Source organism: Castor canadensis, chromosome X (assembly GCF_047511655.1).
Source record: "Castor canadensis chromosome X, mCasCan1.hap1v2, whole genome shotgun sequence".
Classification (NCBI taxonomy): Eukaryota; Metazoa; Chordata; class Mammalia; order Rodentia; family Castoridae; genus Castor; species Castor canadensis.
Genome location: NC_133405.1, coordinates 111,303,766 through 111,330,260, shown reverse-complemented (window position 1 = coordinate 111,330,260; position 26,495 = coordinate 111,303,766). Strand labels below are relative to the sequence as shown.

The 26,495-nt window shown below is 35.7% G+C and overlaps 1 pseudogene; it reads left to right on the top strand.

Moving 5' to 3' along the window:
* Positions 1-17,352: 17,352 nt before the first annotated feature.
* Positions 17,353-18,870, top strand: LOC141419497 (ferritin heavy chain pseudogene; annotated as a pseudogene).
* Positions 18,871-26,495: the final 7,625 nt, after the last annotated feature.

The window sequence follows — 26,495 nt, the reverse complement described above, 5'->3', positions numbered from 1 at the left end:
CAAATATTAAAAAATGAGAAAACATTTTCTATGTCCAATTATGAAGAATAATGTTCACATTAAATGTACAATTTCTCTATTAATGCACCAGATTAATATTGTAGTAAAGCGTAGAAACACAAAGAATATAATGGCCTCTTTTTTCCTAGTATATGTGGAACAATTGTACTTGAATTTTGTGAAATAAAATACAGTTTCAACAAAGACATTCTGAGTCTTCAAGTTAACTAATATAATTCCATCTAATTTATTGCTATGTAGGGAAAGGTTTGAGAACTTTTTTGTGTCTGTGACACAATAAGTAAAAATTAGATCAAATATTGAATGCATATGAATATTTCAAATTAAATATATTGGTATATATTCTATCAACTGTCAACTCATTAGTAACTCATTTTATATTCACAATATATATTGTGAACACAATAATATATTGGCAACAAATGTTAACTAAAATAGATTCTCAAAAACATGAGATTAATCTCAGTATCTGCTGTAATAATTTAGCACTTAATACAAAGCTTAACATGCACTAGGTCCTCAGGAAATATTCACTTAAATACATAGGGCGTTCATGTGATTCTAACTCAGTGTTCTCTAGTCATATTTGATGATCCCATAAATGCATTCTCATGTTTACATCCAAAAGAAAATTTTTATAAACATTTAATGGTTATCTTGATCTCATTATAGTTCAGTTGAGCCACCTAAACATACATGTACATATTTATATGTGTGTTTTGAACTGTGTTAAGTGTGATTGCTGCAAGATGGCACATCCTAATGTAAAATTGGCAATGCCCCATTTGCAACCTTATAGTCAAGCTGACTTATTTTACTAGTGGAAAGACTAAAATTTCATTTAAACAAATGACTAGAAAATAGAAAAGAAATCAATAGGAACCTACACCACCATTATTGAAGTTATTGAGTTCATGAGACTACAAACTTCATCAGAATAGAGTACAAGTTTAATAAGAATATGAATGAATAACATTTAAAGGATGGCTTATACTACCTGAAAGGAAAATTACATTATTAATTATCAGATGAATTAAAATGAACAGTGAGATCACAAATAAGTAACCCAAGAGTGCACCTTAAGCTCTTAGGGAAACAAGAACTAGTAAATTCCAAAACAAATAGGAAGAAACAAATAATGAAAGGTACAGCAGAAATTAATGAACCTGAAACTAAAATATATAAAGAATTAATGAAGCAAAAAGCTAAATAAGATTGATAAACCTTTAGCCAAACTAACCATAAAAGGGAGGATAAATACACAGCTCAACTTTAGAGCTGAAAGGGAGATATCATATCTAACACCAATGAAATCCAGAAGATCATCTGTGAATATTTCAAAAACATATATTTTACTACATTGGAAAATCTAAAAGAAATGGACAAATTTCTAGACTCATAAGACCTGCTTAAACTGACCCAAGAGGATAGCACCCCCTTAAACAGATCTATAATGAGCAAAAAGATTAAAACAGTAATAATGAATCTCCCAATAAAGAGCCCAATACATGATTGATTCAGGGAGAAACTCTACCAGACTTTTAAAAAAATAAATAGCACCAATGATACTATTACTGCACAAAATAGAAAGATAAAGAGTGGTACCAAAATCATTCTATGAAGCCAGAATTATAAAACTATAAAACTTTGAACAAAGAAATTTAAGAAGACACCAGAAGATGAAAAAAATCGCCCTTGCTCAGGAAATAAGTGCAACACTTGGAAAATGAAATTGCCTTAAACTGAAAAGCTTCTGCACATCAAAGGAAACAATTACTGAGTAAGGAAACAACCCACAGAATGGAAAAAAAATCTTTGCCAAGTATTCATTGAATAAAGGATTAATACGAAAATATACAGAAAGCTCATAAAGTTAAACAGCAAAAGAACAAAGCTAAAAATAGACATAACTTATAACCCTAATATACCACTCTTGGGCATATATCTGGAAGAGTGTAAATCTATATAAAAGAGAGATACTTGCCTACCTGTGTTTATTGTAGCATTACATACAATTGCTAAGCTGTGGAACTAGCCTAGGTGCTCAACAACTGAACAATGGATAAAGAAGAATCAAATCCTGTTGTTTGCAGGAATAGAGATAATTTTCAGGAAAATATGCCAACTCAAAAAGCCAAATATCATGTTTTCACTCATATGTTGACCCTAGGTCTAAAATACAAATAATAATGATGATAATGATGATGATGATGATGATGAAGAAGAAAATGGGACATGAATGTAAAAGGTGTCTCTTGGAGGATGGAATCAGTGGGAGGAGAGAGGGGAGAATAGAGGGTACCAAGAGGTAAAGAGGTTTGAAGTATATTACATGTATATATATTAAGATAGCATAATGAAACCTTCCTAAAACTGTTCAAAATGGGGGGAATGATGTGGGCAAATAAAGGAATAAAGTGGAGTGGGTGAATTTATTCAGATTATACTGCATGCATGTACAGAATTACCATAATGCAACCCCCATGTACCGTTAATGATTCCTTAAAAAAACTGCATCAGAGTAAAGTATCACTTTACTTTTATAAGTTCATAAGTAAGGACATGGATGAGACAATGGATGGCTTATACTACATGAAAGAAAAAATTACATTATCAATTTTCATGTGAATTACAGTGCCTTAATCATTTCGACAAAGAAGAGTGGTCAAAAATTGAGATGTTCTGTGTATATCATGCATGTCATGCTTATAGACCTAGCAACTATACCTATTCTCAGTAAGAAGTAAGAAGTGATTGTGTTTCAGACAAAGATCATAATCTGAAAAAAACTTCTTAATTTTAATCTATATTTTTATTCTTAATATTTATAAATTATTACCTGTACAGGTATTAAAAACATACCTTTAAGCATACAAATTTTATAATAATAATATACTTTGTTATCATTGAATGTCATTGACTTTTTCATCCAAAGAAAACAATAGATATAAATATAAAATATATACAAAACACCCACTTCTGCTCATTGATTTAGTTTGGAGAAATAATGAGAATAAAACTGTTAATAGGGGAGAATCCAATATGGCAACTGGGACACAGCCTCAGACTGTGTGAGCTCCACAAATTAGGGACTTTGCCAAGATGCAAGAGACACACTTGGCTGAGGTAAAGCAACAGGGAGAACCAAAACTTCAGCACTCTGAACCCCTAGCTCATGGAAGGCTTCTCCACACCATGATCTACTAAAGAACAGAGGGCATGCCAAATCCCCACCCCATAAGCTCCACTCTGCCAGGCTCCCCACCCCTTGGGCCACACCAGGCCCCAGCTCCACATGGGACCACCAGATCCCTGACCCACATGGGACCACCAGATCCCCACCCTACCAGACACCCCGCCCCTCGGGCCCCACCACACCCCGACTCTACAGGCTTGCAGGATAACCACTCCATCAGGTCCCCGCATGGCAGGCTTGCCACAGGAGAGCTCCAAACCTATCAAAGAGACACAGACAGACAGGACTGGACGCTAAAGGAATAACATCAGAACAACTAAGACTGTAACTCTACTGTTCCAGAACCAGTGATTTTTTTTTTGTCTGTCTTTAAGGGTTTGGCTGTCTAGTTTGCTGTTTGATTGTCCACCATCTATCCCTTTTTTTCTTCTTTTTCTTTCTCTTTTTTTCCTTTTTTCTTGATTTTGTTAATATTACTATTGTAGCTCAGCTAATACTAAATTACACATAGTCCATAGTCAGAAATGGTACCTAGTGGAAATATGGGAAGACAAAAAAGGGATAAGGGATAGAAACCATTCTCAGCCCAAAAATAAATTAGTACAGGATTCAGATGGAAATGAAGAAAATGGATACCCAGACACAGACTCCAACAAAACAAAGACAAACTATACCAAGAAACCCAGCAAAGCCCACAAGAACATTCTGAAAGAAGAAATCCTGCAAGTAATTAATGACAATTTCATAGAGATGTTACTAGACATGGTCAACCAAACTATACAGGAGGCACTCAAGAAATTCCAAGACAACAGAAATAAAGAATATGAGAAAACACAAAAACAAATAACTGAAATCATAGGAGCCCTAAATAAACACCAAACTGAAACAGATAACTCAATAAACAGAGAGATAAATGAATTAAGGACAAAAACTGACAACATTAAAGAGGAAGTGACCCATAATATGGAAAAGCTCAGAAAAAAGAATGAAACAGAAATACAAAACGAAATGGAAGGCCATTCCAGTAGAATAGAACAAACAGAAAACAGAATCTCAAAACTTGAAGATGAAATGGCAATTAAAGGAAAAACTGAAGAATAATTAGTAAAACAACTCAAGATCTGGGAAAAGAATATGCAAGAATTTACTGACTCCATCAAAAGACCAAACTTGAGAATCATGGGCATTGAAGAAGGGGAAGAGTTGCAAGCAAAAGGAATTCATAATATATTCAACAAAATAATAACAGAAAATTTCCCAAATCTAGAGAAAGCTATGCCCATTTGGGTACAGGAAGCCTCCAGAACATCGAACAGACTTGACCAAAATAGAACTACCCCACAACATAGTATCATTAAAACAACAAGCAGATACTAGAGAAAGAATATGGAAGGCTGTAAGAGAGAAAAAACAAATAACATACAAAGGTAAACGCAACAAAATCACAGCAGATTTCTCAACAGAAACCTTAAAAGCAAGAAGAGCATGGAGTGAGGCCTTCGGGCACTGAATGAAAATAATTTCAATCTTAAGATACTCTACCCAGCAAAATTATCATTCAAAATACATGGAGCAATAAAAGTCTTCCATGATAAGCAGAAACTAAAACAATATATGATCACCAGGCCACTACTACAAAAGATTCTCCAAGGAATTCTGCACACAGAAAGTGAAAGCAAACAAAACCATGAAAGGGTAGGCAATACCAAACCACAGGAGAAGAAAAGACAAGGAATCAGAGAGTAACATTGATTCAGCTGCACCCAATCAAACTGTTAAACAACAAAGACAACTACATGACAGGAATCACCACATACCTATCAATTAAAAACACTGAATGTGAATGGACTTAATTCCCCAATCAAAAGACACCGATTGGCAAACTGGATTAAAAAGGAAGATTCAACAATCTGCTGCCTACATGAGATCAACCTCATCAACAGAAATAAGCACTGGCTGCAAGTGAAAGGCTGGAAGATTTTACCAAGACAATGGTGCCCCAAACCAGGCAGGGGTAGCAATACCTATCTCAGACAAAGTAGACTTCAAACTTACATTGATCAAATAAGATAAAGAAGGATACCCCATAATAATAAAAGGGGAAATACACCAAAAGGAAATAACAAATATCAACTTATATGTACCCAATGTCAATGCACCCAATTTCATCAAAAATACTCTGAAGGACCTAAAAATATATATAAACTCTAACACAGTGGTGGTGGGAGACCTTAATACCCCACATCACCAATAGATAGGTCATCCAAACAAAAAATCAATAAAGAAATCCTAGAACTAAATCATACCACAGATCAAATGGACCTAGCTGATATCAACAGAATATTTCATCCAAATTTTGCACAACACACATTCTTCTCAGCAGCCCATGGAACCTTCTCCAAAATTTGTCATATCTTAGGGCACAAAGAAGCCTCAGCAAACATAAGAAAACAGAAATAATCTCATGCATTCTATCTAACCACAATGCATTAAAACTAGAAATCAACAACAAAAACAGCAGTAAAAAACATGCAAACAATTGTAAGCTTAACAACACATTCCTCAGTGATCAATGGGTCATTGATGAAATAAAACAGGAAATTAAAACTTTCCTGGAAGCTAATGAAAATGAAAACATGACCTACCAGAAGGTATGGGACACAGGAAAGGCAGTCCTAAGAGGAAAGTTTGTAGCCAAAAGTGAATATATTAAAAGGACAGAAAGATCTCAAATCAATGATTTAATACTACAGCTCAAGCTCCTAGAAAAACAAGACCAAGCAAATCCCAAAACAAGCATAAGGAGAGAAATGATTAAAATAAGGGCTGAAATCAAAGAAATAGAAACAAACAAAAAAAAAACATACAAAGAATCAATGAAACCAAAAGCTGGTTCTTGGAAAAAATAAGTAAGATTGACATGCCCCTGGAAAACCTGAATAAAATGAGGAGAGAAAAAAACCCAAATCAGTACAATCAAAAATGCAAAAGGGGAGATAACAACAAACACCACTGAAATTGAGGAAATAATCAGAGACCACTTTGAGAGTCTATACGCTAAGAAATTTGAAAATTGTGAAGAAATGGACTGATTTCTAGAAACTTATGACCATCCAAAACTGAACCAAGAGGATATTAACCACCTGAATAGATCTATAACACAAAAAGAAATTGAAGCAGAAATCAAGAGACTCCCAAAAAAGAAAAGTCCAGGACCTGATGTATTCAGTGCTGAATCCTATCAGACGTTTAAAGACGAAATAATACCAACCCTCCTTAAACTGTTCTACAAAATAGAAAGGGAAAGAACACTGCCTAACTCATTTTATGATGCTAAAATTACTCTCATCTCAAAACCAGACAAAGACACCTCCAACAATGAGAACTATAAGCCAATTTTCTTAATGAACATCAATGCAAAATCCTCATTACAATAATGGCAAACCAAATCCAACAACACAGCAGAAAGATCATTCACCACGACCAAGTTGGCTTCATCCCAGGGATGCAGGGGTGGTTCAAAGTATTCAAATCCATAAATGTAAAACAGCACATCAATAGAAGCAAAGACAAAAACCACTTGATCATCTCAATAGATGCATAAAAAGCCTTCGACAAGATTCAATACCACTTCATGATAAAAGCTCTAAGAAAACTAGGAATAGAAGGAATGTACCTCAACCTTGTAAAGGCTATGTATGACACACCTACAGCCAACATCATACTTAATGGTGAAAAACTGAAACCATTTCCCCTAAAATCAGGAACAAGATAAGGGTGCCCACTATCCCCACTCCTATTCAGCATAGTCCTGGAATTCCTAGTCAGAGCAACTAGGCAAGAAGAAAATATAAAAGGAATACAAGTAGGTAAAGAAACTGTCAAAATATCCCTATTTGCAGATGATATGATCCTATACCTTAAAGACCCAAAAAACTCTACCCAAAACCTCCTAGACACCATAAACAGCTACAGCAAGGTGGTAGGATGCATAATCAACCTGCAAAAATCATTAGCTTTTCTATACACCAACAACGAATCAACCATGAAAGAATGTATGGAAACAATTCCTTTTACAATATCCTCAAAAAGAAGTCAAATACCTTGGAGTAAACTTACCAAAGGATGTGAATAACCTCCCCAAGGAGAACTACAAACCCCTAAAGAAAGAGATCGAGGAAGACTACACAAGATAGAAAGCTCTCTGGTGCTCATGGATTGTAGAATCAACATAGTAAAAATGGCTATACTACTGAAAGCAATCTACATGATTAATGCAAATCCCATCAAAATCCCAATGACATTCATCACAGAGATTCAATAATCTACCCTATAGGTCATTTGGAAACACAAGAGACCACAAATAACTAAGGCAATACTCAGCAAAAAGAGCAATGCTGGAGGTATCACAATACCTGACATCATACTATATTACAAAGCAATAGCAATAAAAACAGCATGGTACTGGCACAAAAACAGACATGAAGACCAGTGGAACAGAACAGAGGACCTGAGTATGAATCCACAATTATACCCACCTCATTTTTCCAAAGTTGCCAAAAACATACAATCGAAAAAAGACAGCCTCTTTAACAAATGGTGCTGGGAAAAGTGGTTATCCATCTGCAAGAAACTGAAACTAGATCCATGTCTATCACCCTGTACTAGTATCAACTCAAAATGGATCAAGAACCTTAATATAAGACCCGAAACTCTGAAGTTAGTACAAGAAGGAGCAGGAAACACTCTGGAAGCAATAGATATAGGCAAGGACTTCCTCAATAGAACAACAGCATCTCAGCAACTAAGAAAAAGGAGAGACAAATGGGACTTCATAAAATTAAAAAGCTTCTGCACAACAAAAGAAATGGTCTCTAACTGAAGAGATCACCCAAAGAGTAGGAAAAAATATGTGTCAGCTATACATCAGACAAAGGACTGACAACAAGAATATACAGGGAACTTAAGAAACTAAACTCTCCTAAAATCAATGAACCAATTAAGAAATGGGCCACTGAACTAAACAGAACTTTCTCAAAAGAAGAAATTCAAATGGCCAAAAAACACATGAAAAAATGCTCACTATCTCTAGCCATAAAGGAAATGCAAATAAAAACCACACTAAGATTCCCCCTCACCTCTGTTAGAACAGCCATCATCAAAAACACCACCAACAACATGTGTTGGCCAGGATGTGGGGAAAAAGGAACGCTTGTACACTGCTGGTGGGAATGCAAGCTGGTGCAACCACTCTGGAAAAATTTTGGAGGCTTCTTAAAAATTTAAACATAGATCTGCCATGTGATCCAGCAATACCACTCCTGGGGAAATAACCCAAAGGAATGCAACACAGGTTACTCCACAGGCACCTGCACACCCATGTTTATTGCAGCACTATTCACAATAGCCAAGTTATGGAAACAACCAAGATGCCCCACTACTGATGAATGGATCAAGAAAATGTGGTATTTATACACAATGGAATTTTACTCAGCCATGAAGAAGAATGAAATCTTTTCATTTGCAAACAAATGGATGGAACTGGAGAACATCATTCTGAGCAAGGTTAGCCATGTTCAGAAGACCAAAAATCGAATGTCCTACCTCATATGCGGACTATGCAGCAATGTGTTTGGACTTGGATCACATGACAAGGGAATAGCACATACGGGAGATATGGGAATAAATAGAAAACCCAAAACATGAAAGCGTTTGATGTCCCCACTTCAGGGGAACTAATACAGAAACCTAAAAGCTAACATGAGAAGGAGATCAGACCCAGTGTAAAGATCAGTTACAGATGAATCAACTTGGGTTGTAAAACATTTGTACATGAAAGCAGTGCTAGGAATCTCTCTGTATAGCTATCCTTAACTCAAGTAGCAAAAATGCTTTGTCTTCCTTATTATGCTTATGTCTTCACTTTAACAAAATTAGAGATAAGGGTAGAACATCGTCTGCTTGGAAGCAAGGAGTAGGGAGAGGGAGGGAGAGAGGGCAGAGGGGAGAGATGACCCAAACAATGTACACACGTGAATAAATGAATAATAGAAAGTTTCTTTTAAACCTGTTAATAGACCATTTAATCCTTTAATTCATATTTTGAGATCCTACTAAATAGAATTTATCATTAAAAATACACACATTTTGCCACAAAGAAGCTAATGGTCCTACCAACCTTCCAAACTATGTAGATAAGAGTCTAATTATGCATTTCTCTCTGCTATTTATAAGTTGTAGGCTTCAAAGATGTGGAAACAATTTAAATGTCCCTCAACAGGTGAATAAAAAACATATATGTAGTATACATATACAAAGGAATACTATTCAACCTTAGATAAGAAGAAAACTGTGAAATATGTGCCAAAACAGATGAACCTAAAAGCCATTATATTAAGTGAACTAAGCCAGTTACAGAAAGACAAATGTCTTCTTGATTTAACTTACATTAGGTTTCTAAAACAGTCAAATTCATAGAATGAAAGAAAGAGAAGGCAATTGCCAAGGGCTAGGGGAGAGGGCGATGGTCAGTACTAATGCAGAGACAAAGCATTTAAGTCAAGCCGGAAGAAAAACTTCTATAGCGATCTATTGTACAAAATTGTACCTGTAGTAAACAATAATTTATTGTATACTTAAAATCTTGAGAGAGGAGATATAATGTCAAGTATACTTAACCTAACAACAAATTTTACAAGATATGTGCCTCAGCATGTTATGTACTATCTAATTTCTTTATAAAATATAGGTAAAATATAGGTGATAATAATAAAAGTTACCTTAGGGAGTTTCTACAGTGTGATAATATAGAATGAATACATGAGAGAGAGTTAATACTAATTTTTGGATTGATGCATAACTTTTTACTACTCTTATTAAAGAATGATTTTGTTTATTCATATGTATGTAGCCATAAACGTGCATAATACAGACATATATACATGTACAAATCACACTTATGGAGAAACAGACAAGCTACCAACACCAACTACTTCCAGTCAGCTTCCTTGTGAATATATCATTGAGGCTCCAATATACACAATTTTTTAAAGAAGGGTTCATATGGAACATAAATAGCACTTAGCTGCAAGATAATTTGAATATGAGGAGTTTATAGAAAAACATTTAATGTTAGTACTTATAAAAATACCTGTCATATGATAAGTGCTTAGTAGAAATGAATAAGCGAACGAGTTCATCACTAAGTCAGAATTTAACATGTATTATCAATTGTGTAACTCTTAGTTCTGTAACATTTTTTAATGATGACAAGAACTGAAAGTCAAAATAGAGTTTCCACAGGTTAAAGTACCAGAATATTTTTGTTCACTCTAAATTTATTGTGAGTAATACTGTGGTGGCTAATTTTATGAGTCTACTTTACTAGGCCACAGGTGTCCAGAATAATGTGAAACATTATTCTGGGTATGTCTGTGAAGTTATTTTGGATAAGATTAACATTTGAATTGGTGAAGTGAGTAAAGTAGATTGCCCTTCCTGATGTAAGTTTTACCCAATTAACTAAAGTCCTACTTTGGATAAAAAGAATGACCTTCCCTCAAATGAAGTAGAACTGTTTCATGACTGCTTTCGATCTGGGACATTAGATTATTCCTGCTTTCTGACACAAGCTGCAATGTCAGCTCATCCTGAGGTTTCAAGCCCACCAGCCTTTACATCAGAACTACACCATAGGCTCTCCTGCTGGCATACTGCAGATTTTGGGAACTATAAGGCTCCAGAATTGTGTGAGCCAATTCCTTAAAATAAATTAATCTCTCTCTCTCTCTGTCCGACTCCCTCTTCCTCCCCCCTCCCTCTCCCACTTCTTTCTCCCACTTTTCTGTGCACACATAATCTTATTAATTCTGTTTCTCTGGAGAAATAGATGAATACAAATACTGACCACACATTTCAAAGAATCTTAAATTATATAGTACTATATTCATACTTTTAAAAACATACGATCTGCTCTAAAGTTTTCTCATCTGTATTTAATTTTATATTACTCATTAAAGCAAAAAATAGCATGCTTTTATTTAAACATGTTCATATCTGAGTTTCCAATTCTTGCTTATTTACTGATTTCCCTTAGAACTGTAGACTTTTAAATGTTAGATTTCCCTTGGTTATGACATATAATTTTGAATATATTTTATAGTTAACTACTCCCCTAAAAGTTAATGATGAGAGATGAAATACCTGATAAATACCATTACCTTAGTACACATATAACCATAAAACAGTATTTTTATTTTAAATGTCTGGAGTAAAATCATAGGAATTAATTTACATATTTAACTTCATGATAAAAATTCTGAACCAATTAGGTATAGAAGGAATGTACCAAAACATAATATAAGCCATTTAAAACAACTTTTAATCATTTAAAAATATGTGCTCGCTTAACACTGAGTGGAGAAAAGCTGAAAGATTTCTTTTTCAGATCTTCAGCAAGACAAGGATGCCTACTTATGCCATTTTTATTCACCATATTGCTTAATGTCCTAGCCAGAGCAAAAAAGCAACAGAAATAAGGGCATCTAAGTGGGAAAAGAAGCCAAGTTGGCACTTCTTGCAGGTAACGTGATCATATACATAGAAAACCCACAAATACTCAACCAAAAATTAGAATTAATAAATGAAGTAAAAAAGGCTGTAGGGTATAAAATCAAACAGGATAATAAATTTGTAGTAAGCATTTTCATTCTGTATCTATTTAAAAAATCACTAGTGGAGCTAAACAGTTGAGGGAGCTGGGATATGTTTGGCCTTTTTTGTGTTAGACTTAGGTTGCCTCTACATTTTGGATCATTTTAACTGTGAATCTCTGGGTTAGTACTGTTCATGCAAGAGCCCAAGCCACAGTCCTGTGGACACCTGGCCCTTTAGACTGTGTAACCACCACAACACAATGTCAAAATTATCGCTGTAGCTACAGGGTTAGCAAAAATGCAAGAAAGATTTTGTCTGGGTTTTACTTTTCCCAATCTGTTGATTTTACATCATGAGTGCCCAAATCATAGAAGCCCTTGATCATTCCATTTTTAATGACTTAAAACGTGGTACCTTTTGTTTCTTGGTTGATCTGTGCAGCAGTGTGCCTTTGGCAAATTCCAGACACCCTTATCCTGCTTTCTGACAGAGTCAAGAAAGCTGGATTACTCTGCAAAATCAAAACTAAAAACATGAACAGTTGTTTTAATAATGTATTTGAATAACTTGTTTAATGTGCACGTGTATGTGTGTGTGTTTAGGTGGAGGTGTGTGTGAGGGGTTCCTCAAGCATCACATTTTCCTACCAAGTTTGCTTTGTACACAACAGCTCAGTTCTCCATCATCAAAAGGAGCTGCTCTGGTGACCATTTGCTATAAATTATTGTGCTGTAATAAGTTCTGTTGCCCTTTCGTCTCATGGTCCTTGGTGGACATATGGGTTATTTAAGTAAAAGTCATTACATGTGTATTTTCATGTATGAGATGTGATGCTCTTTCCACAACCCTTCCTTATCCTCGGACATAAACAACTCTTGTAGCTTTATTTGTGTGTGTGAGCACACTTGCACTGGAGGACAAGCAGCCTCAGTGTTGTATATGCGTTTCCGGGGCCAATGTGACTGACTGCCATAGAGTGCCATATGCACCAGGCAGGTTGCCTTCCTAGGTTTGTGTGTCCCCTGATGACCCAGAACCGGGTGCCCTGCAGGGTGAAATAAAATAGTCTGTTTTTAATCCTGCTGAATATGTTGCACAATGACTATCACTGTGATATGTGTGTGTGTGTGTATATGCTAGGAAATTTTCACTCCTCTCTAATTTCCCATGTTCATTGATTTGAAGCATTGATATTATTAAAATGTCTATGCTACCTAAAGTGATCTACAGATTCAATACAACTCATATCAAAATATCAATATTTTTCACAGAAGTAGAAAACATATCCAAAATTGTCATGGAACCACAAAAAAACCTAAATATTCAAAGCTATTTTAAACAAAAACAACAAAGCTGGAGGCATTATACTACCCAATTTCATAACATACTACAATGCTATAGTAACAAAAACAGCAAGGTATTGTCATCAAAAAAGACACGTAGACAGCAGAACTGATAAGAAAGCCTAGAAATAAACCTATATGTCTACAGCCAATCAATTTTCCAGAAAGGTGATAAGAACATGCACAGGAGAATGGACAGTGTTTCAAAAGCTGCTGGTGGGATAGTCGCCAGTGTTGCTGAAACAGATAAGGTGCTGGCTGGTAACTGGTCTTAGCTTTCTTTCTTCTTCTTTCTTGTTCTTCTTCCTCTTCCTCCTCCTTGTCATCCTCCTCCTCCTCCTCCTTCTTCTTCTCCTTTCTTTCTTTCCTTCCTTCGTTCCCTTCTCCTCCTCCTCTTCCTTCTCCTCCTCCTCCTCCTTCTTCTTTCTTATTACTTTTCTGCAGTACCCAGGGTCTTGCACATGCTAGGCAAGCACTCTAGTACTTGTGCTATACCAACACTTTTCCTTTTATTTTTGTTTTCTAATGTGGTTTTATTATATTTTTCACATCAACATTTCACTAGTGTATATTAATTGTGCAAAGGAGTTTCATGGTGATATTTTCATACAAGTATATAATGCACTCTTATTTTATCCCCCTCCCATTTTTAAATAATTTTTACTGGGTTTCATTATTCTATTTTCCTACATGCATATTTTGTACTTCAATAATATTCACAATGCCTTATTACCCACATCTTGTGCCCTCTTGCTGGTTTTCCTGACCAAACAGTCTCTCTTCTACTTTCATGTCATTTTTTTATTTTGTAAACTCTAAATTCCACATATGAGAGAAAGCATACAATATTTGTCTTTCTGAGTCTGGCTTATTTCACTTAACATGATGACCTACTATTTTCATTTTTGAAACAAGGTCTTGCTATTACCTTTGCCTGGGGTGGCCTTCAACTCTTGATCCTCTACTTTGGCCTTCCAGGTAGATGGGATTACAGACATGGCCATTTTTATTTTATTGTTTTAGCACGATACCCACTGGGATAGATAAAGGTGGTATTTTTTTATCTTTACAACATTATTGTGAATGCCAAAATGACCAATGGTATGATTTCTAACTGGAACTGAAACTCATAGCTTTTTATTGCCAGTCCAATAGTCAGCAGCAATATACCATGTAGATGATGTGATTGGAACACAAGGCAGGATGTCTGGAAGAAAATTTGTAATGTAACCGGGACAATTTAAAAGGAATTTAAAGGTGGGCTAAGATTTCCTGTTATCCGAGAACTGGCAACCTGAACTCTTAGACAGTTTTTAACTTTGATAGTGACATCATTTTCAAGGGAGCTATTTTTGAGTTATGTAAATGTATGGGGTTTCCTTATAAGTCCAGAATAATGTCTAAAAAGGTAGAAGAGATGATAAAGAAGTAGTTCTATCTAAAGTTGTTGAAGTTTTTTCAATACTACCAAGATTCATTCTATTACTCTGAAGGACAGGTTATATTATAAAGTTCTGGGATGTGCTAATAAGTAAAATGAAATTAACAAATAAAATCATAATTCCACAGAGTCCTAGATTTTATATTCGTTTTGTATGGTGCTAGAGATGAAATCCAGAGCCTTGCACATACCAGGCAAGTGCTCTACCACTGAGATATATCCTTAGCCCATATATTAGTGTTTTATCATAACTGTTCCATTCCATTTTGCTGGTTTCTATTTTAAAGTACTCAAACTTAAGGATAATTCTAGACAAACATAAATAAGTAGGTGTTTTGCCACTATGTACCACTCTTCCTTCTTCACTCTGTCACTCTTTCTCCTACTCACTTCCACTATCCTAGAAATTCTATGATCATTGCAATTTGATCATTGATTGGCCTACCACCATCAACCCTGAGGAGAAAAGAAAGCAGATGCCAGAATTAATATATAGTACATCACTAATGAAGAAAATAGACAGTGTTGATTACTGATCTAAAAATGATTTTCACTTTTCTTTTTTATCAAGAGAAGTCAACTTTTTAGGAGTGAAAATATACCCTATTGCTATAAATAAATCATACTTAGTCATAAAAGTCAAGATGTCTTCTCTCTCATTCCTACATTATGTCACTCTCTTTTTTTCCTAATCATGCTGTCTAAAGATTTATCTTTTTTTAAATATCAAGAAGTCTGCTTTGGATATTATTTTTTCTCTTTTTCTTTTCCATTGCCTTCTCTTTTATATAAATATAAAAGGAGATATATATATATAATATCTCTTTTTTCCAGTTTCTTAGAGTAGAAGGTTAGATTTTTTTATTTGAGATTTTTTTCTTCTTATATTATTTGAATCTTTTTGGATTTTTTGAGACTCTGTTACGGCCCACTATATGGGCTATTTTGTTAAACAGCTCACGTGCACTTGAGAAGAATACACTCCTAGATAATGTATTTTAAGTTTCTTCTAACCACCTGAGTATTATTACTTTCTCATCCTTTCTCTTTGTGATAACAACTATTCTAGCTGGCTACAGAAAGACAGCTGTGCAACATTTGAGACAAACAAATATATTACTTATTCAGAAAAATATTTCACCTTTAAAATTTTTAAATGACAATGGAATCATGGTAGTGGTTAAATACACAAAAAATCTATACCCTCACACAAACACAACACTTATGTAAGGGTCCCACTATCCAACAAATTTTTTGAGTTTTTGGAAGCTAGCCTAAGCAGATGCTGTCACATTGCTTTACTTGAAACAGTTGCAAGAGATAAAGGAACGCATTCAGAGTAACTTGAGACAACAGTCAATGAAATTAAAGAATTGTAGAAGAGCCTAGTTCAACTGTGAGATTAAAATAATTATTCCAAACAGCAGGTTTCTTACTCCTTCCTTGCTTTGACCCTCTCACAGCCCTGCGTACAGTGGGCAGTAAGCACCAGTAGTGTTTGAACCCCTTTTATCTCAAAAACTACACACCAAAGTGGCCCATTTGAACAGGAAAAGTACTTGAGTTACTGTAGAACTCGAGACAACAGCAGAAATGCAGAGAAGGGTCACAAAACCAAAGCATATTATCATCTAGAGGATAGATACACTAAAGTTTTCCAGTGTTAGATATACCCAGATGTTGGCAACTGGGATGGTCTCCATCCCACCTGCAAGTTCCTTGCCACTATATCCTCAAAGGAGAGGAACACTCCCTAATTGATGCACACCATCCTTCAATTCATAGAAATCTGCTAGTGAAGCAGAAAGTAAAGAGGTAATAATGATGTACGAATAGAAGTAATTCTGGAGGGAAAAAACATATAATATAGGAAACAAAAATAACTTTACCAAAAAATTCAAATTCATATTCTTAGAATTACAAGAAAAACACTAAGTTCATAAAATGAAAATAGGCTGTGAGGGAAGGGTGCAGTAAAGGACAAGAGAAAGTGCTTGGATGCTAAAATATTATCCTGCAATTATAAATTCATTAATGACCAGACAGTGCAAAGTTGTTCAGGCCACTGATGGAACTCAGCACTGACACACCTGTCCTGGACCCCTGACCCCTGTCCTGTCCCTCAGAAATGTCATTAGTATAGACATGGAAGTCAGAGAGGAGAGCAGCCATTCAAAGCTTTCTGATATTAAATTAACAAACAACATCGTAAAAACACTACGTGTAATGAAATAATCACATTTAGGCAATATTCAAATAACTTGCTAAGTGAAACTATCAAAATTATTAACTCAAAAAGTTCATGCTTTACTCATCAATAACATTTAAAATATATAGGCCAGGTGGTCAGTGCAGAACCACCTGGATTCCTTTAGGAACTGAAAGCTCATGTCCCTGACCCTGACCCTTACTCATCGGATCTCTCAAAGAGCACTCACTGCCTCACTTCCTGGCTGCCATTGAGCACTTCCAGCAAGGCTTCAGACTTGCCTCACTTTGCCTCAGACCAGGCTGAGTCTTACCTCACTGTAGCCTCAGATCCACCTGGTCAGGAGCCAGCCCTCCTCGGCGGCCTCTGTGCCTACCCCGGGGTTCCCACCAAGGTCCGGCTGCCATCAGCGCCACTGCTGCCTGCTCCAGACAGAGTGTCACCACTCCCTCTGCTTTCCTAATCGCTGTGCTCAAAACTACGCGCCATGGCAGCCGCTCCATCCCAAGTGCGACAGAATTACCACCCCGTCTGCGAAGCTACAGTCACCGCCCAGATCCAGCTGCAGCTGTACGCCTCCTACGTCTACCTGTCCATGGCCTTCTACTGCGACCGCGACGACGTGGCCCTGGGGAACTTCGCGCGCTTCTTCCTGCGCCAGTCCCACGAATGGAAGGCCCGTGCGGAAAAGCTCCTGTTCGTGCAGAACCAGCGTGGCGGCCGCATCTGCCTAGGTGATGTCGCCAAGCCAGACCGCGACGACTGGCTCAGTGGCCTCCAGGCCATGGAGTGCGCCTTCCACCTGGAGATGACCAAGAGCATCCTGGAGCTGTATCGGCTAGCCACCGACAAAGGCGATCTGCACCTGTGCGACTTCCTGCGGAACCACTATCTGTGCCAGCAGGTGGAGACCCTGGAAGACATGTATGGCTACCTGACTGACCTGCGGCAAGATGTGGGCACTGGGAGAAGGCTTGGGCGAGTACCTCTTTGACAGGCTCACCCTGGGCGACAAAGACAAGGACTGAGCTGGGACTGCCCCCATAGCCACAGGGCCTTCCCTGGAGCCACCAGATAGGGCATGCACATTGCCCTTCCAGCATGTTCACTTGTTTTTCCTTTTTACTTCACTATTGTTTCCAGTAAAGTTATTTGGTTGTGAGCAAAATCATAGTGTCCACTTGACTCTTGTATGCAAAACTCTCACCTTTAAAGAATGAGGGCATATCCCCATGCACATTTAAAATGGGTATCCAGGAGACTCTCCACATATCCATACCCCACCCTCTTGCAGCTCAGGGTCTCCTATGGGTGGAGAGGGAAGGCAATCTATGAGCCTCTGGAAAACAACAGATTGGCCCTCCCCTCACAATGAGCACAGTGAGAGAGGTATGATGTCTATCTAGCATGTGAGTCCATGAGTTAAATCCCCAGTACCCTCCAAAAATTAAAGAATGGGATCTTCGAATTTACTTGAAGACTTTTAGTTTAGTAAAATATGCAAATGTCAGTTTCTTGATTCTAGGTAGAAAGCAAGAAACCCTGGAAAATGACATGGCAGAGAACCTCTTTGATCAAGTCACCCTGGGTCACAGTGATATGAAACTGAACTTAGCCTGCCATCAGGCAGGCTGCAAGCACAGGGTAATTCACTGTAGTTACCACTGGGGCATGCATGTTGCCTTCACAATACTTTCACTTTTGTTTCTTTCCAAATGTACATCTTCCATTGAAGTGACCCAATACCAAAAAACCTACTTAGCTCACTAGAGGATCTGAAAACCACAAGGCTGGGGAGTGAAATTGAACAGGTATTAAAATGAAGGGATCTTCAACTTTACCTGAAAACTTTAAGTTTATTAAGATATGCATAAGTTAAAATATCTTGATTTTGAGTAGTAAGAGGAAAGCCCTGGAACATAGCATGGCAGAGTACCTTTTTGACCAGCTTACTCTGGGCCACAGTGATAACAGGAAATCAGACTTAGCTTGGATTCCCCTATAGAGAGTGAATTCCTGTGGTCACCAGTGCTGATTATATATGTTATAAACATCTGCTTGTGTTTTTTTTAGGATTTCATTAATTAATACTATTGTTTTCAGTAAAGTAATTTTTTGACACAGGTTTTCTCTCTAGGTAGCCCAGGATGAACTGGAACTCTCTTTGCTGCCCAGGCTGGTCTTGAATTCACAGTTCTTTTGCCTCAGCCTCATGAGTGCTGGGATTACAGGTATAGATCACCAAATCTAGCAATAATTTTTATATATGCACATATATATAAATTTTGCTTATATATATTTATTTAAATTTTTGTATTCATTCTACCAGCAGCAAAGTTTATTTTCAATCTCCAAACTAGACTCTGAATTTTTGCCTAGGAAAATGCACTTTGTTCAAAGCAGTTCAGTGATTGTGTTACTGGAATTAATATAGGTGCTTTCTAAGTTTTTTCAGAGCTTAGTTGTATTTCTTCCCTTGGGTTTCATGTATCCAAATTTGAATAGGTTTTTGTTATTTGCTACCAAAGAGCTTAAGCTAATATGTCTTACTATTATTGAGCTTTGAAAAGGCTCTACTGTCATTATTTAAAGGAGAGTAAGTAGCTTCTCTATGGTAGTTAATGACATTTTTCTGTTTATTCCAAATACAGAATTTACAGAAAGGTTAAAAAATGAAGGAGTGAAAAGAATTTTTTTAATTATCTCAATGAAAACACATAAAAGTGCCAGGTACCTGTGGCTCATGCCTGTAATCCTAGATACCCAGGAGGCTGCGGTTCGAAATCAGCCTGGGCAAATAGTTGGTGAGACCCTATCTTGAAAAATACCCAACACAAAACAGGGCTGGCAGAGTGGCTGCCTAACAAGTTTCAGGCCCTGAGATCAAACCCAAGAACCACAAAAAAGAAAGAAAATACAGAGAAGTGAATGCTGTTACCATAGCCACCCCTTCTCATACTGAAGTATATTCTCTTCATGATATACAGGTATTTAATTCCTCAGACTAACCTTTCTAGACTAATTTCACTACCACGCAGTCCTACAAAATCATGATAGTTTTTCAGTAAAAAACATTGATTCATGGTAACATTATATAATATGTATTTGTATTTATATATGTAGGAAATATATTGAATTCACAAGATTTTTGTCTATTTGGTTTACAGTTTTTGTTTTTTACTCTTGGAATTGGGAGCTTTAATAAAAATAGAAACATTGTTCATTTTACAAAGGGATAAAACATTATACATTTTGTTCCGTGCTGCTAAGTAGCTTATATTCTTCTGTCCCTCTACCTATGTAATTATGTATTCATCTCATTAGCAGCAGTTATTCTTTTTGCTTTTCCATATTAGATTGCAGAATTTTTTTAGTAATCTATCCTTTGGTCAAAACCCATCAACATCTGATTTTTTTTAAATGAATTATATGCGCTCTCAAAATTCCTTAAATGCCAAAATTCCTCAAAACTCGGGCATTTGATTATGAGATTTAAAAAAAAACAAGAAATGCATACAACATGGCCTTTCATTAATAAAAACAAAATTTGCTAAAGTAAGTGTATAATGGGTAATATAATCAATGTGCAGCATCTTACACTTCCATCTCTTTCCTCTAATGGAGATCATCAACATTTTCTAATTTATTATTTAATTTTGGATGAGCATTCTACTATATAGTACATTCCTTTTTAGGTTCAATAGAAGACATGTCAATCTTCTCTTCAACCCTAAAATACATGATGTAATTCTATAAATTGAAACTGAATTATTCCCAAACAATAGTGCCTACACAGCAATATCTAACTGTGAACACTTGCAGATTTTTTAATTTAAATGTGTTTCCACATCTACTCTCAGATATCAATTCTCATGACTCCACTAAATTTGATAAGGTATCTATTTTATTCTCAGTAAGAAATCAACATAATACAAAACTTATTATTTTCTCAATTATATAGTCATTATAATAAATGATTATAGTATTATGCTTGAAAAAACAAGATTATTAAAGAAAGCTTCTCAACAAGAAACAGTGTTTCAGCCTGGCCCATCTTATTAAGCACAACTTTTGTCTGCTATTTGGCTGCTTAATTCAATTCAACAAGCATTTGTTCTTAATAAATCAGTTGGTACTGGGGACTCAAATAAAACATGGACTTGTCCCAGTTAACTCAAACATATTTTGTAAATTTTCTAAGAGTAAAGTACAAATTTGAGATTATTTTAACAACCAATTAAATCAATAAATGTAGCCAGGGAGTATTTTCATTTATCACTTTCCACTTTGTCTTTATTCAAGAGATAGTACTATGTAGTTGTTCAACAAACTTTCACAAACAGGAATGTGATAATTTTTACAAGGTATGAATAAGCACATAGGCCAAAACGGTGGACTCTAAACAAATCTAAACTACTACTGATAACAATTATCTCAATATGGTTTTCTGTAGAAAAAATGTGTTAGGACTTTCTTCTTCTTGATAATGAAAGATATTACCTGAATAAGAGGGAGAGTTTGAAAATAATTCAACACAACTAACATATTAGCTTTTAGCAAATAAGGGGGTTACACATTATTTTTACATATCTCATGACGTTTTTGACTGGAGACAAAGGAAAGTATGTTTCACACCAGAGTCTTCTAAGGAACTTATTTTTATATGTTTTTAAAACTAGAAAAAAGCTATTTCCACTGTGAAATTTCAAAAAATCTGTAAGTGAAAGCAATCTAAAAACAATTTAAGGCAGCCTGAAGAGCAGCTCTTTATATCAGAAAAAAATACAGTAACTAGTTGAAGACTTTTACAGCATTATTACTACATTCATCCACTAATAAAAAGAGGTTACACTTATTGAGAGCACTCCATGTATCAGATGTCAAGTTAAGACATTTATAAAAATTGCCTTATTTCTGCCCCAAAGTAACACAAGGGGTGATGCTAGTGTTAGGCTCATTTTACAGAAAATGGCAATGCACTTAGAGATGATGTCCCCTAATGTCTCACAGCTAATAAGAAGCTGAACTTGAATTTATCACAAGATGTTTGTTAATCTCCCTGTTAATTACCTCAGTGACTCATTTGGTCTTTAATAATTTGTTGTTTAATTTCCATGTATTTGTGTATTTCCTGAAATTTCTCCCATTACTGAGTACTAGTTCTAGTTTTAAATCATTGTAGTTGTAGATGACATATGATATGATTTCAGTCTTCTTAAATTTGTTAAGATTTGTGTTGTGGCCTAACATATGATCTATCCTATAGCATGTTTCAGGTGTACTTGAAGAATGTGTGTTATGGTGCTGTTAGATGGGATGTTCTCCATATGCCTATTAGGTATATTTAGCCTAGAGTGTATATTTTTTAGTGGAACTGGGGTTTGAACTCAGGGCTTCACACTTGCAAAGTAAGCACTCCATTGCTTGAGCCACACCTCCAGTTTGCTCTGGTTATTTTGGAGATGGGGTTTGGGGAACTATTTGCCCAGGCTGGCCTCAAACCATGATCCTCCCAATTTCAGCCTCCCAATTAGCTAGGATTATAGTTATGAGTTTCCAGCACCCAGCTCTTGGAGCATATTTCAGGTTCAGTGTTTCCTTGTCAATTATCTGTCTGCATGACTGTCAATTGCTGAACTGGAGTTTTCAAATTCTCTATTACTACAATCTTTATGGTCCTACAGATCTATTAATATTTGCTTTATAGATTTAGGTGCTCCAATGTTGTGTGCATATATACTTACAAGTATTATATTAGCCTGATGAATTGACTCCTTGATCATTTTATAATGACCTGACTTGTCTCTTTTTATAATTTTTGCTTAAATTCTATATTATTTTCTATAACTATAGCTACTCCTATTCTCCTTTGGTTTCCATATGCATGGAAAAATCCTTTCCATTCCTTTATTTTTAGTCTATGTATATCCTCACAGATGAAATGAGTCTTTTGTAGGCAGCATATAGTTGGATCTTGTTTACTTAGTCATCTCACCATTCTGTCCTTTGATTAGAGAATTTAATTCACTTACATACAATATAATCATTGATATGTTAGGAGTAAGTACTGAAATTTTGTTACATTTTTTCTGAATGTTTTGTTATTTTTTCCCCTATTGCTGTCTCCCATTGTAAGACATTTTTCTCTAGTGGTATGCTTCAATTTCTTATATTTTATCTTTTTTATGCCTATGATAGGCTTTTGCTTTGTGGTTAATAAGATACAAAAACATCTTATAGTTATAACAGGATATTTTAAACTGATAAAAAATTAATTTTCATCACATAAAAATGTTGTATACTTCTACTCCACCTGCCCTGCATTTAAATTGTTTGATGTTCCCTGGGTAAACAGAGTTTAGCATGAATCCTAGATTCACTGGATGCTGAGGCTTGTCTGGAGCTTTTGAAATCAGCATAGTGCCAATGCAAATCCAGAGTCTGAGAGTGTTGGACTAGCCTAGACTCTAAGACTGCCTAATGTTGGAGTGGGCTTGGAGACTCAGTCCTATCACGTAGGCCTAGAACCTGGGGAAGCAAAAATACCCTGGTCCTTGATGAGTCTGGAGCCTGTTTCTGCAAGGGCCAGCAAGGAATCTGTACCCACATATACTCACTTGATAAAGATTGCAGAAGTCAGCCTGATGATGGAGCAGTCCTGATATATGTGGCTGTGAGGACCAGCTCAGCACTGATGGTAGTCCAGAGCATGGGGCCACTGAAGTTGGCCTGGAAGTGGAATGGTCCAGAGACCAAGTCCATTAAGCAGGGACTGCAGGATTAAATTGACACCAGGGTAGACTTGGAGGCCCAGTCAGCAGGTACTATCTTGGAGTTTGGAGCACTGGTATTATACTGGGGCAGGCCTAGGGTTAGAGTCTGAAACTAAGTCCTTTTACCCTATCCTCTCCTTCTTCCACATGGAGTATATCACTATCCACAACATGTTGCCTGGAATTAAGAAGGGGTGACATGACTAATGTAAAACCATCCTTTCTACACTCTTAATTGTGTCTTTTCTCATTTCTGTATTATACCAGTTGCTATAATCCCTCATGTGGTTTCCTTTTTAATGAATTTTTCAGCTCAATTGTTCAATTTGATATTTCTGCACACGGGAAACTGTGAAGAATAGAATTCTACTGTCTTACTGACAATTGTATCTCTTTTTGAGAGGCAGTATGCAACAAAGCTTATAAAATTTGAGGCAAAAACACCCACTTCAGACAGGTGCCAGTGGCTCACACCTGTAATCCTAGCTACTCAGGGAGAAGAGATCAGGAGGATCATGGTTCAAAGCCAGTCCAGGCAAGTAGTTCACAAGGCCCTATCTCAAAAAAGAACATCACAAAAAAGGGCTAGTGGCCCAAGGAGCTCAGGATTGGGCCTCAATTGCCTTCTAATGTTACCATAAAGTCACTTGGAGAAAAACTATGTATGTTTCATTTGGGTTATTAATCCTATCAAAATATAAAAGTCTAGATGCCAAACTGAGCAGGGATGTACACACCTTGTAGGAGTTTTATCCCACCACTCAGGATGTTGAGGCAGTAAGATCAAGAATTCAAGGACAGCCTGGACAGCATGGTGAAATCTTGTCTCTAAAAAGAAAAAAAAATAAAAGAAAACAGCATGTGCCAGCATGTGAAATGATTGTGCTACCATGGCCAAACAATAGCAGTTCTCTGTCTCTGAGTGGTAAAAGGAAGGACACATGCATACAACTGTTAAGATGGTTCCAGCAATACATCCTCAGCACTGTGTCAGCATTTTATTCCACAGTTGTGGGAAATCCCCAAATATGACTGATTTATTTTTTCAGTATTCTACATTCATTGCCGTTTTTTTTTACATCTGCCTATGCTTATCAAGCTAAATAAGTTGGTTTTTTGTATTAAGGCTACAAAATATATAACATATCATTGTTTTTCATGATTAAAAATGAGATACTTGCTTATCTCATTTTTGTTGGAACTAATACAATTAATATAAAATATAAATTAGAACCTAAAGTCCACTTAGGTATCTGAAATCATTATTAGAGTTTGAAGAATGGGTCAATATTTGTGAAATTATAGGTATTTAGCATTGGACTTTATATTCAAAGTTGTTTTTAACTGATATTATTAGAATCTTTAAATGTGGGTGTGATGGAAAAGCAGATATGTGATCATGATTTTATCATTTAATTTTTTGATTACTATATTACATTAACAATTTTCCTTAAATAGGGAATCACACTGGTATTCCTAAGAAATATCATTTCCTTTACTGTTGATTAGGAAATAATAAATCAATGGCTCAAAGAATTTTTCAAGCTAGAAGGTGAACAAATTTGAAGTAAAAGTAAAATATCCCTTCCCTTAGCCAAATTCCTGAGTAAAAAACTGACAAATATTTTCCTTAAAGCAGTAAACTACCAGATGGATCAAATAATTGATACTTTTATGAGCCAGATCATAATTTTGAAAGATGTTTCAATATGGCTTTAAGGATTTTTTGTATCTTTCTTCTTTATAGTTTCTCCAATTTGGTTTGTCAAGATGTAGCTCTTTCAAATCATGTTTTCCTTCTAACCTGCATGTGCTTCTAATAGGAAAAATGATTGGTTAAAACAAACTCAGTGAAAACCAAAGTGAATTATACTTTTGCTTACCTTAAATACGAGTCCTAAAGTAAAAGTTTATTAGGTTTATTATGCCCCAAAGACTTTTTAAACATGTAGCACAATTATCTTGCTTATAACCACTAATGCCAACATGTATACCTTGTCTCAGTTTTAGAAATAATCCAAGTTTTGTAGAAAATGAAGGTCATGATTGTAATCAATACTCAAGTTCAAGTGGTTATTCCTACCATTCTACGTTGTCACCATTCTAGGAATGTACGTTCATCTCAAGATCAATTCCTTACCTTTTTTTCAAGATAATCAACTTTTCCTAAGTGGTTGGACTTCCCCATCTCATCAGCAATTTTGCCTCTAGTAAGTATATCTAGTTCCAGGTCCAAACTCTAAAACTTCTCCCTGCCTTGCAACAAAACCTGTGAAGAGCCATTCAACAAAGAAAACCGAAATAGTCCATTTTGGCTAACATTATCTGTTTCAAGATCTCTTCACAGAGTTCTACCACAACATTTAATATTATGTATTATATATTTTCCCAAAAACTTTCCACAAATGTTTGCTCTCTGAAACTTATACATTATCTCCAAAATCCACTAGTTATGAGAACTATAAAAATTTAGATAAAACGTGCAAGTTCTTTTAAAACTCTTCATTTTATCACATATGAAATATATCATAAGAAGCATAGTAATATTTCTATTTACCCTCCTTAGACATGTTACCTATTTAAATGCCAGGTAGAAGATATCAGTATAAACACTATAAAAGAAAATAATTGCCTCCATTAAAATGACATTCAAATTAGTAGATGAAATATAGAGACAAAGAAAAACCATCAAAATTGTAAAGAGGAAAACTTCTGAACTTGTATTTACTACTTTAAATATCAAGAGATTTTTTAAATTAGAGTTAAGCTAAATTTTATTTATGTACGCAATTTGTGCTTGAAAATATTTTTATCTAGAAAAGTTTTTTTTCATACCAAGTCCCTCAAGCTTTCTCAG